General features: G+C 44.2%; 1 long non-coding RNA gene across 1 annotated transcript; it reads right to left on the reverse strand.

Moving 5' to 3' along the window:
- Positions 1 to 1,522: 1,522 nt before the first annotated feature.
- Positions 1,523 to 11,575, reverse strand: LOC142766863 (uncharacterized). Its single transcript, XR_012884628.1, has 2 exons — positions 11,342 to 11,575; positions 1,523 to 1,675 (listed from the first exon to the last, which is right to left on the reverse strand). It is a non-coding gene; the product is annotated as an uncharacterized LOC142766863 (long non-coding RNA).
- Between the last annotated feature and the right edge of the window lie 376 nt (positions 11,576 to 11,951).

The following is an 11,951-nucleotide window of genomic DNA, read 5'->3' on the forward strand; positions in this document are numbered from 1 at the left end:
ACCGTGGAACGGCGCCACTTGTTCAGTGAAAACAGCAGCGTACTATACATATGCCCAGGGAGACACGTCATGCATTGCGTTTCCCTCAGTGCGCCCGTGGTGTTTAATAAGCCTTTCACATGCCGTAGAATGGCGCCCTTAGCCCAACTTCCACGTTAAATTGGCGACGCTCTTCATGCAGTCAACACGTTTTATCTGATTACGCTACTGCCACAACAACGGTATGGTTAATAATTAACTGATAATTGATTGATATGTGATTTTTAACGTCCTAAGATCACCATTTGATTATAAGAGACGCCGTAGTGGAGGGCTTCGGAAATTTCGACCACCTGGGGTTCTTAAACGTGCAACAAAATCTGAGCACACAGGCCTACAACATTTCTGCCTCCATCGGAAATGCAGCCACCGCAGCCGGGATTCAAACCCGCTACCTGCGGGTGAGTAGCCGAGTAACTTAGCCACTAGACCACCGTCGCGGGGCTGGTTAATAATTGATCACGAGTGTTAGTTGTCGGGTAAAAATGTACCACTAAGAGTAAGTGTGAGTGCATCCATGTTTTGTAGTGCTACAAGCTCTGAGATATCCAAATATAATAGACAATACCTCTTTTTATTATAGGATACCTCTTACTTTTGTGTCATACGAATTCCTATAACGCAAGAATGAGGCATTAGGGGGCCATTTTCATCGAAGCAGTGAAATATGACATGGTTTTCATTAGGAGCGGCTTCTCGTGCGTTGCTGCGAAGGGTAGATTTAGTTGTAAACGTATGTGGAAGGAGAAAGGAAGGTGCTAAAAAGAGAAAAAAGCAAGGTTGTGGCACCAAGCGTAGGAATTGAGCTATCACTCGTGCCCCGAACGGTGTTTACAATTTGCCGTTGTCTCGTGGCCCACTTGTATACCAGACAGGCATGCAGATGCACAAATGTGAATCTAAGGACACATGCGGCTGACTTCGCTTTTGATAGTTAGCGACATGATCAGCACTGGGTGAAGTGTGGCTGCCCTGCCTAAGTTTAACTTGACAAGCGTTACTTCAAGACAGCACGATGAAACAGCTCGGCAAATAAGTGAGACGAAGCCCATTCAAAATGAAAAACACTTCTGTATCAGCTCTCCCGCAGTCGCGCTCCAGGATAACTAGTTGATGCGCCACCATGAGTAACTTGCATTGGATTTTGTTCTTTTTGCGTTGTGTGCAGCAATGTGTGCGCATATCTCTGCCCTGTGCTGCTTAATGAACTTCTGTTGTGAGTCGGCGCTTGCGTTCGTGTGATCAATAGCCTTTTCGTCTGCTTTGTGCATCGTCCTAAATCTAAGCAATCGCACCACCTGCTGATATGTCAGTGTTACTTTTAACACTCACAGTACCACAGAAAATTCTCAGAACATTCTAATATTGGGCCCGGTGGACGAATGTAGTTTGGTCAGTTGATTCAAAACTAGTATCATCCAGAATCATATCGTTGGTATACTAAATATTCATACATAGAAATAAGAACAACATATATCCCATGGGTTTGGCAAGAAACGTTTATTGTACATTTCTCAGTAGAAGAGCACACCCACGTGCAAGCCAAGATATCAGCCGCCCACTCCAAGCCCCCAGGGAAACATAAGCTTAGGCTGAACTGGACCAGGTCTTCGAGGCCCAGGAGGTGAGCCTTTTCCTGCGAGACAAAGTTGGTCACGACTTGTGAGTTCTTCTCTCTTATATTTTATACGAAGCATTTTTTAGCAAGCGTAGGGTAATTTCATCGCTCTTTTCTTCCTTTTTATATATCGGGCTACCTACGTCTAGGTGCCTTTATGGTCGAGTACAAGGGCGGTGGCTTGGGCATTGCAATTAGCGACATTTTGCGACCAACGCAAAGACAGCGGGCAAGAGAAAAGACAACACAGAGCGATGTCCTGCAACGTAGTTTTTATTGCTGCAGCTGTTTCATTCGCGTGAAAGCATTACAGCGCAGTGCTGAAGAAATAGAAAAAAAGAAATGGTTTTGGCTCAGTACAAATGCCACATTTTTTTGCCATGCCCCCAAACATTACAAGAAAGTCTTTCGGGAGAATTTTTTTGTTATGGTTCGTCTAAAAAGTTGATTTCACAAGCAGTGAGAACAATGAAAGAAAGCTACAGCATTAATTGCACAGCTTTACGATGCGATCAGCTTCAATGTTATCAGACGCGAGCCGAGAACGGTTCCTTGCCAGCAAATGACTAGCCATGCAGGTGGGCACGCATCAACAATGCCTGCAGTGAATAGGCGTTTCCAAACGCTGATTGTGAAAGTTGTTTGGGTCTTCATTAAGCCCCTCATTCAAGCAACTGCCAGTTTGACCAACATATCACCGCATTAACACGTCTTTTGTGCAGGCAAAAAATATCTATGTGCTTCGTAGTCCAGGAACGTGGTCGAGGATTTGCTGGATCAATGGCTAGCTTGCACACTTCTAACAGCTTCTCCGGGCTGAAAAAAAAACTACCGTGACACTAGCCCACTGGCCAATTTTCTCCAGCCGACGAGACACATCGTGAATATACGGCATCACAACAAAGGTTTTTAGACAACAGACTTAGTATGGGAAGATGCCACGTTTTCCAGTTTTATACGCTTCAGCAGCTGTTCTGCAATGACAAAGGTTATGGCAAAAAGTTAAACCCCTTTGCTCTGTTATCGCCCACGAGGTCGTCTACTTAAGATAATATTTAACAATATTGCCATGACAGGGTAATAGTGCATGAAGGACACAATGAGCAGGCCATTACTGGAAGAGCAGGAGATATTTGATGACAGCGTCAGGAAGCCTTTTTTAGGGGCTTGTTCAGCAAGCTTCTTATTTTCGCGCGGTGTCCGGTGGCGGCGTGTACTCTTCTAGGGTGATTTCAGAAATGTTCCCTAGGTGGCGCACCGCCACTGAAGTGTTGGCATGTGGGAGTTCGGCTGGACTGTCACGGTGGACGGACGTGTTTTTTTTAGCTTGTCTTTATGATTGAGCTCGTCTTTATGATTATAAGGCAGCAGTTAAAATTCCTGTAGAATTTATTTTATTGTACGGCTTTTTCGGGGGTCAGTCACCAGGTATTTATTTGCTTGTGCGTGTGTGTGTTTGATTTTTTGTTGTTGTTGTTTTTTCTTTTCGACACTTGGGGGAGGTGCACGTACATTGAACACGCAAATTTTTGTAGTAGAGCTTAGACTTTCTCTTTTTCGTAGAGCACGGCTTGAGTTTTGTAATTATCGTGTGAGAGAAGTCATAGGGACAATCGGTGTCGAAAAGACATGGTTAAAAAGTCTATAAATTGTTAAGGACGTGGGGTTGGTTTGAAAGTGGAACCAAGTGTAAAGGCGGAAGGAGAAGAGGCTGACGCGAAGTGTAGGAAATGTGAGGTCGAGGGAAAAATGGAGAAAATGATGGTTACCTTGAGTGACCTCCTCATGCGGATCACCGTGCTCGAGGCTGCGTTAGCGCTAGCGCAAGAGAAAACGAGGGCTAGGGAGAAAGGCTGAAGTCCGCCGAAGAAGCACTAGTTCAGGTAAACAGAGGAGCGGCCTACGGAGAGAACAATAGGGAACCGGCAACCAGAACGGCGGAGAAGAAAGAGCAAGCAAGTTTGTAAATAACAGGTTCGACCGGTTCAATTGGCGCAAGGCCCAGTTTCAGCGAAGTAGTGGTGGGGCTGGGAGGGGACAAGGCAGCCGGCATCACAGATGCAAGTAACCCCCAGGTGCAGGACGCTCCAGCTTAAAAGTCACAGCATGTGATAATCCACGGGGACTCGAATTTAAATCGATGCACAGAAGCCATCAAAGAGAGTGTAAGAGGTGACAAGAACGTTGCAGCAGGGGCGTTCCCAGGACGCAAGCTGGAAACAGTCATGAGTCAAGCGAGCGCAAAATTCAAAACTACAGCTGATAGACAAAACCTCGTGATAATTTCAGGTGGTTTAAACGATGTCCTAAATGAAGATACCGCAGGACTAGTAACCACACTGGCGAAAGGCATCGATGACATGCGCGCCACTTCTCCTCAGGCACAGGTAGCGATATGCACAATACCGGAGGTCCGGTGTGTGATAGCAACATGCAAAGAGCGGTTGTCAACGCAAACCAAGAGATATGACGGATGAGTCGAGAGAAAGGCTTTGAGGTGGTGGAAATAAACAGAGAGGTGCATAGGTGGGGTGGTTTTCGACGAGACAGAATTCACTTCGAAGGGCGGCTAAGCCAGGAGGTGGGTTGGTGACTCGCAGGACGCGCAGTAGCTTTTTTGGGGGGCAAGAAGGCCCTTAGGGTTGCAGGATAGCTAGTAACGAGGAAAACAACCAGAGAAACTCTTTGACAGGTGGTATGGACAGATACGATTCCAAAGTGGCACCGGTATCTAAGATAGGTAGAGTCCGAGGCAGAATTAGACGTAGCCATGACTGACGAGCCAATTCAGACATAGGGTATATTAACATGCAGGGTGGTAGAAACAGGCTGAAGTGGGAAGAGATAAAAGAACAGCTAAGGGAAGTGAGGCCAATGGTATACGGTTTTGTAGAAACACATCTCAGGGACATGGAACAACCTCCGAACAATCCGGACTACGCGTGGGAATATTGTAACGGAACAGAAGGCAGCAGAAAGGAAGGGTGGTATTGGGGCATTCATTCATAAAAGTACAGACTGGCAAAGGCTCAAGCAGGAGTGCAAGGAACTTTTATGGCTAAAAGGAAAAGTAGCAGGGCAAATGACACTCCTTGGTTTCGTGTATTGTGGATGGGAGCAAAGGCCAGAGACGAAAACCAGGCAATGATAGAGTGTATATCAAATTACATTAAGGAGTTAGGAGAAAAGTGCGAAAAACAGGTATCCAAGCCTGCAGAGGTCAAACGGGGGCTTAGGCAGGGGTGTCGCCCGTCACCCTTATTATGCTAGGAGATATGAATGCGCACATGGAAGATATAGATAGGTATACCGACCGAACAAGCAAAGTGATCATGAATATGTGTAAAAGGCTTGATTTGAACATTTGCAACAGTACCGAGAAGTGTGAAGGGCAAATAACATGGGAGGTAGGAAGGCTGCAGTCGACGATAGAATACGCACTGATGTTTCATAGGAATATGATAAGCTCAGGGGAATGCACATAGATGAAGGTGCCTCGAGAAGTCTGGGTAGTGATCACAAACGTATCCAGCTATATTTTGGAAGAGCACTGAAAGTGGGAAGGAGACAAGATGAGCAACTATGGGAAAATTTTTATTCAAAAACGCAAAGTGAAATAACCACTTAGCGAATTGAAAAAGCAATCAATGAGGATAATAAAACAGTATGGACATACACGAATCTAATTATACTGTTTGAGCTAGAGCTTGCTAAGGCACCTGACAAGTCACCCCAGAAAACAAGACACAAACCCAAAAGTTGGTGGGATGGGGACGTTAAAAGAGTCATAGCGAAACGTCAGGTAGACTCTAGGGAACACAGACATTCTAAGCAGTGGGGTGAACCAACAGATGATGTTGAAAGAAAATGGGAAATATTTCTAAGCTGTGGAAGGGATGCATCCCTTCTGATCCATAAAAATATTAGAAGAAAGGGAGCTCAGTGGCTGACAGAAGCACATAAAAAGATACAAAGGCAGCTGCGAAATTTCGGAACCATCTAAACTACCTAAGAAATGAGACGAGCCTAGATCAGAGGTTTATAACTACAGCTCAAGGTGCTTGGCTAGAAGGGTACGAAGCTATTGAATATAAAAGAACAAGCGTGAGAGAAAAATTTCAAAAAGTAAGTGCTTTATGCACCACAATAGACAAGGATGAATCAAGTGGCGCAATGGCTCCATTTTCACAAGAGTGCTAAAGGGCTGAGAAAAGGGTTCCTTGTAGTAAATCAACAGGCCTAGGTGGCATTCCAATTATGCTGATAAAGACATTAGGTCCGAAGTCTAAGCAGGCTTTGAGAGAGGCAGTGAGCAAAATAATAATCGATGGAGAAGTTACCGATGTATGGAAACTTAGCAGGATGAGCATGATCTATAAAGAGGAACAAAGCTGACATAAACAACTATCGTCCTATAACAGTGACATCAGTGGTCTACAGGCTCGCGATGCGGATTATAAAGGAAAGACTGCAGGCATAGATAGATGCTGAGGGTGTGCTGGGGGATCTGCAGAAAGGGTTTCGGAAACACAGGAGGTTGGAAGACAACCTGTTGTTACTGACGCAGTGCATCGAAATAGCAGAAAAAGAACACAGGTCCCTGTGGCTAGCATTTTTTGATTCAAGAGGAATTGTGGGGAATACTGGACACACTATACATAGAAGATGTAGTTACTAATCTTTGAAAGGATATCTATAAAGGTAACAAAGTAATTATAAAAAGGGAAAAACAGGTATACAAGCCTGCAGAAGTAAAACGGGTGCTTAGGCAGGGGTGTCCCCCGTCACCCTTATTATTCGTGATGTACCTAAAAGGATTAGAGGCGAAATTAGAGGGAAGGGGACTGGGCTTCAACCTTTCTTTCGTCAAACAAAGGAAACTCATTGAACAGGCACTAGCAGCATTGATGTACGCAGATGATATAGTGCAAATGGCTTACAACAGGGAAGGTTTGCAGAGATTGGCGGACATCTGTGGTAGTGAGGGAGATATGCTATATTTCAGATTCAGTAAGCAAAAATCGGCAGACATGATTATTAATGACAATGAAGGTAGTGAGCTTAGAATACAGAACGTCACGTTAGAGATAACAGATAAATAAAAATATCTGGGCGTACGAATAAGCAATGGGGCCGAGTACCTAAACGAACACGAAATAGACGTGTCGACTAAAGGTAACAGGAAGGCAGTGGTAATGAAAAACAGGGCACTGTGGAATTACAATAGGTATGATGTTGTGAGAGGAATATGGAATGGGGTCATGGTTCCTGGTTTGACGTTCGGCAATGCGGTCTTGTGCATGAGTTCGGAAGTTCAAGCAAGATTAGAACATAAGCAACGTGGAATAGGTAGCCTTGCCTTAGGAGCTCACAGGAATCAAGAAGTACAAGGTGATATGGGATGGACATCATTTGAGAGCAGGGAAGCTAGCAGCAAGGTAAAATTTTAGAAGCAATTGAGAGAAATGGGGGAAGAGCGTTGGGCTATCAAGTTTTTCAGCTAACCTTACATGAAGAATGTGGATACAAAATGGAGGAAGCGAACAAGAAAGTTGACTGTTAAATACTTGGAAAACAGCAGGGGGCCAAACCAAAAAAAATTATCGGTTAAGAAGAAGGTGAAGAAAGCTGATGCCGATATGTGGAGAATTCGCATGTTTAAGCAGTCAGAACTAAAGATCTATCGAACATTTAAGCAGGAAATTGCCAAGGAAAGGATCTATGATAATATTCGGGGTTGTTCTGTACTGTTCGAGGCCAGGACGAGAGTATTGCGAACTGAGGCGTATCGGGCCAAATACAAAGGGGTAGAGACGGTATGCAGTGCATGTGGAGAGAGAGAATAAACCGCCGAACTCTTGATAATGTTCTGTAAAGGGCTTCACCCTATAGTTAAGGATGATGACGCAGAGTTTTTCAAAGCACTGCGGTTTAGGGACGGGGAGGGCGAAATAGACTTTAAGCGGTAGAATTATCTAGAAGGAGGTTATCTGTTGGGTGGCTGAAGTCAAGGGACGCGTGAAAATTAAACCCTTCACTGCAAAGTACAAATCCTCAAACTCACTATTTAAGAGAAAAAAATAAATTTAGTTTTTGGTTCAATAAATATTACGGCTTGATGGCGCTAGCCCCCACATGATCTAAAGAGTATAGTTATTTTCATCCATCCATCCATCCATGTTGGACTAGGAAGGTATTCAGCTACTTGTGCATGAAGAATGTCGATTCGAAATAGAGGAAGCGAAGCAGAAAATATACTGGTAAATATTTAGAAAACAGCAGGGGGCCAAACCAAAAAGAATTATTGTTTAAGAACAAGGTGGAAGAAGCTTAGACCGATATGTGAAGAATTGGCATGATTAAAAAGTCCACTCTAGAGATCTACCGAGCTTTTAAGCAGGAAATTGCCAAGGAAAGGATCTATGATAATACTCAGGCTAACTCTCTACTGTTTGAGGCAGGACGGGAGTATTGAGAACGAAGACATATCAGGCCAAATATGAATAGGTAGACCGACGGTATGCAGTGTGTGTGGAGAGGAGGAGAAAACTGCTCAACACTCGATAATGTTCTGTAAAGGGCTTCGCCCTATAGTTCAGGATGATGCGCAGATTTTTTCGACGCACTGAGGTTTAGAGACAGGGAGGGCAAAATCGACTTCAAGCGGGTAGAATTAACTAGAAGGACGTTATCTGATTGGTGGCTAAAGTCTAGGCACGAGTAAAAATTGAACCCTTCACTGCAAAGTACGAGTCTTCAACCTCACTATTTAAAGGAAAAATAATAAATCTAGTTTTTGGTTCACTAAATATTACGGCTTGGTGGCGTTAAGCCCCACCCGATCTAAAAGGTATAGCCATATCCATCCATCCATCCATCCATCCATCCATCCATCCATCCATCCATCCATCCATCCATCCATCCATCCATCCATCCATCCGTCCATCCATCCATCCATCCGTCCATCCATCCATCCATCCATCCATCCATCCATCCATCCATCCATCCATCCATCCATCCATCCATCCACCCATCCAACCATTCATCCATCCATCCATCCATGTGAGCTCTTCGGTGGTTCCAACAGTGCCCAATAGATGGTGCGCCATCAGTCAAGGCGTCCTCCCCAGTGATTCAAACATTGCTCACGAGAGGGCACGGGCTTTCAAGTGATTTCAAGAACGCCCATGCTCATGCATTTGCTGCACAACGCTTCAGAAAGATAAGAGAGAGATCGTCACTCAAGCCGCAAACGCGGTAAGGTTTACCGCTTTGCCTGGTGTGCCTATTACAGCACGACATGTTGAAGTGCTTCCTGTCGCCCAGTGCCCAACTTCGCCCACCGCAACATTTTATAATACCCACTTCCCTTTCTATCAAACGGAGGTCACTCTGTGTGAGGCACCATACACTGACGAGAGGGAGCTTCCTTTCTCACACTGCCCCTTCCCGAATTCATTGCAATTGGCCGTTAGGTGAACACAAAAGCAGACGCGTGCACGCGTCTTCCGTGTTGCCCGGTCGCGATCCACGCACACATGCAGGGAGGTAGACTAGCAAATCTTGTTCCCTTTCGGCCACCTTTATGCCTTTATTGCTTATTTATCCGCTAGGCCTTGAGTTTTGGCGCTGCAGCCACTCAGGACGACTTGACTGTGTGGCATCTATAATGCTTGTTTGTGCACGAGTGTCGGGAAAGCATTGCAACAACACTCAGCTCATATCGTCACCAACAGTGAGGGGCTGTGTTCCACTCCTTCATCTAGACGAACGACACCTTTACATTGTAAAAAGGTGAGCACAGTAGGGTGAGCACGTGATCACGTGGCCAAACGCTTCGTCAGCACTGCGTAACACCGGTCGTTAGAAACACTGCACATGCGCAGCATATCCTCTTTGTGTGGTACGCACTACGTCATAGATGCGCTTCTTTTTAGTCTCTTGGCCACAATTTGTCGGCTCAGCTGGCGTGTCTTGCATTTCAAGGTTTATCTGTATTAAAAATTTGTTAGTGAATACAAAAACGGTAATAGAAATGCTTCCACTTGAACTATTTATACTAAAGAATACTGCAAAAGAAGGAAATAAAGTGAAACGCATTTTGCATCAGATTAGTATAGAAAAATGCGGCCAGCAGATGAACAAAGGTAGCTATGACGTGGTTCACGAGGTGTAAAAAGAGTATCACAGAGCACATGCTGCACATGTGGAAAGTTTCTAACGATGGGTGTTACGCGGCGCTGAAGGCACCATCGGCCATGCGCCCGAGTGTTCCCTTTCAGAGTTCTCACGAACTTTGGGGCGAAAGTCTTTAAACTATCGTGTTCGCGGTGACTGGCTGCGTCTTTTCCTGGTTCCTTTATTCTAGCATACATCACCGCGAAGACTCTCTCCACTTGCTCTTGCTTCACTAAGGTTTTCTCGGCAGACATAGCCGGGGTTGATACTAACGGCAGCGCAAAGCGCTACCTCTAAAAAAGCATTTTGGTAGGCTTGAATCGAATTAAGTTTATTTTCTCATGTCTGTTTTCAACAGAGAGGAAGCAGAAGCTAAAGGCCATAAGCCCTGACAAAGGTTTTTACTCCTGCAACAGGTCGGCACGCATGCCGTAAAGACTCTTCACGTAGCATGCAAATATTACAAAGGTAGACCATACGTAAAGATTCGACAGCAATAGTCACGAAGAAAACAAAATATGTACCCACACTGAAGTAGAAAATGCAACAGCGAATAAATAAACGTGGTGTATACAGGAAAAATTTTAAAAAGCCAACAGACTACAATAAAAGAACATTTTGCTTTACACATTTAAGATCTGTAGAATTTATAAGATATAGTATACAAATTTAATATTGTGTGAAATGAAAATTGTTTTGAATGATCCATTTTAACCATCTGTTACCATGTTCCTAATATTTTTTAGGCTAACCGCAGCAAATGTAAATTATATAAAGCACGAGAATAAAACCTACAACAGGGAGCACTTCGATAGATAACGACCCACGAAAAAGAATGGGGCCGCATGTTCCAGCTTCGTTGTCCAATCATGTGTACAAAATTCTTGACTGGTCAGGGTATTGATGATATCGGTTCTTACAATCTCTGAGTGATGACAAAATAGAAAAGTGGTGCGAGAAGCAACACTCCTTCGTTAGACGTCTCGCTGCAGCAGAGTTAGTCGGCTTTCTCTTTTACTCGCGTGTCTCGCGTGCCTCGCGTGCAGCCGCGTCACAATCTGCGCACTCATGCAACAATACGGAAGCACGCATCGTGTTTCATTATGACTGACGCCCTCTCTAATGGCACAGTAGTTCGCTGAAGACACGGCATAATTTACAGTGTCTGATTTTTGTCGTTTGTTCGAGCTAGAGTTACTGACCCGACATTCTTGAAGGAAACGATGTCATTATGGTAGTGGTAGATCCTGGCATGAAACTTCTCATGAGCTATAAACTCATCGTTGTCCTACAACGAGTATGGTTTTCCTTCAATATATAGTAAAAAAACAATTAAAGCTATCTTGCACAATAAATCCCACTCGTGCATAGCCGATGACTACGCTAAGAAACTTGATAATTTCAAGTTTGTTGCTGGATTCATGGCTGCATTAACTGGCGTAAGTAAAAGTGCCACTGCATTGAATTTGAAGGTTCCTATTAAAAAGAAGAAGACTTCTATAATACCGGGTGGACGTCTGCCTCTAGATGGTGATGGAGGGCCCTTGGCAGGTCGAGGCAGTGCATTCGCACAAAAAGTGCTTTGCTCTCTCATTGTTGATAAAATGACAACCAATGTGGCCACAAGGACCATGTATTGGAAGCTTGAAACCTTCGCCATGGTTAATGGCCTAGAAAGCAGCGCGTCCTGGCCGACATCACTATACCCTTATATAGAGACACAAAGAGAGTGTCGTAGAGAAATCAACAATGACTTTATGCTGCAGCAGTATCAATTTGACCTTTTTACTAGCCCGTATCAGTACGCGGATTGTGGCGTGACTCATTTTCGATCACTACATCAACACAATGTGGCGCAAGAAATACTGTCACTCGACACATGACTATTCAGTTATGTAGAATAAAATATTTGATTGATGTTAAAAGTAGCTAAATTAGCAATGAAGGTACATTGATACAAGATTTATCATCAAACATACTGCAGTTAGAGTGACGTCAGCAGACATCAAGATCAGCACATAATTATATCTTATTAGAATGAAGATTAAACTTTTTAGGAATTTTTAGACGATCAATATTCGTTTCCCACCTGCTCATAGCTCATGAATTTTAGGAG

This window comes from Rhipicephalus microplus, chromosome 7, assembly GCF_043290135.1.
Source record: "Rhipicephalus microplus isolate Deutch F79 chromosome 7, USDA_Rmic, whole genome shotgun sequence".
NCBI lineage: Eukaryota > Metazoa > Arthropoda > Arachnida > Ixodida > Ixodidae > Rhipicephalus > Rhipicephalus microplus.